The sequence below is a fragment of the Ceratotherium simum genome, chromosome 27 (assembly GCF_057802395.1).
Source record: "Ceratotherium simum simum isolate JZ-2026a chromosome 27, ASM5780239v1, whole genome shotgun sequence".
NCBI classification, from domain to species: Eukaryota; Metazoa; Chordata; class Mammalia; order Perissodactyla; family Rhinocerotidae; genus Ceratotherium; species Ceratotherium simum.
Genome location: NC_141926.1, coordinates 24,356,227 through 24,356,962, shown reverse-complemented (window position 1 = coordinate 24,356,962; position 736 = coordinate 24,356,227). Strand labels below are relative to the sequence as shown.

Sequence of the window (736 nt, the reverse complement as noted above, 5' to 3'; positions counted from 1 at the left end):
ATATCAGCATCAAATCTATCCAGACAAAATGAAATTCAGAATTAAACAATTCTGTTATAGACCTGGGCAATGCAAAAGAGGTAATCTAGATAATTCTGTGAATTTATGAAAGTGCTTTTTTGTAAGGTGCATTTTATAAACTGAGATCTAAAATGAAAGAAAGGTAAAACACAAGATTTAGAAATTAATGTTTGGCTGCATAGGAAGGAAAATTTTCTTAAAATTATAAGTTACTTCATTTTGTGAGCTCTCACTTATGTAGAATTACTTCATTTTTATTTCATTTATATTTCATTTGTTTAAACCTAACCAGGAAATGTCCAGCCCCATCTTTTTTTTTTTTTTAAATAACTCAGCTACTTTAGTTTTTATTGGAGAATAAAAATATGAACATGTCGCAAATTTGTGTGTCATCTTTGTGCAGGGTCCATACTTGTCTTCTCAGTCGTCTCATTCCAGTGATACTATATGTGCTACCAAAGCAAGCATCAAATCTTTTTTTTTTTAATAGAAGGCTATCTGGAGTCAACCTGGAGCCCATGGTTCAAGGGCTATGTGAGAGGGCTATAGACTAAGGGGGCCAGTGAGTCTCATCAAAATAATAATTCTGGGCATTTCCCCATACAGCCATCAGGTTAGAAAAGAAAACTACCTAATTCATAAAGATGAGTTTTTTGCCACGGAAGGTTTATGTGATAAAACAATATGGTGAGGGAAAATGTTGACTTTTAGGTGG

The 736-nt window shown here is 33.3% G+C and overlaps 1 non-coding gene across 1 annotated transcript; it reads right to left on the bottom strand.

The window, feature by feature from the left end:
- Nucleotides 1-379: 379 nt before the first annotated feature.
- LOC147913449 (U6 spliceosomal RNA) lies at nucleotides 380-489 on the bottom strand. Its single transcript, XR_015548766.1, has one exon. It is a non-coding gene; the product is annotated as a U6 spliceosomal RNA (small nuclear RNA).
- Nucleotides 490-736: the final 247 nt, after the last annotated feature.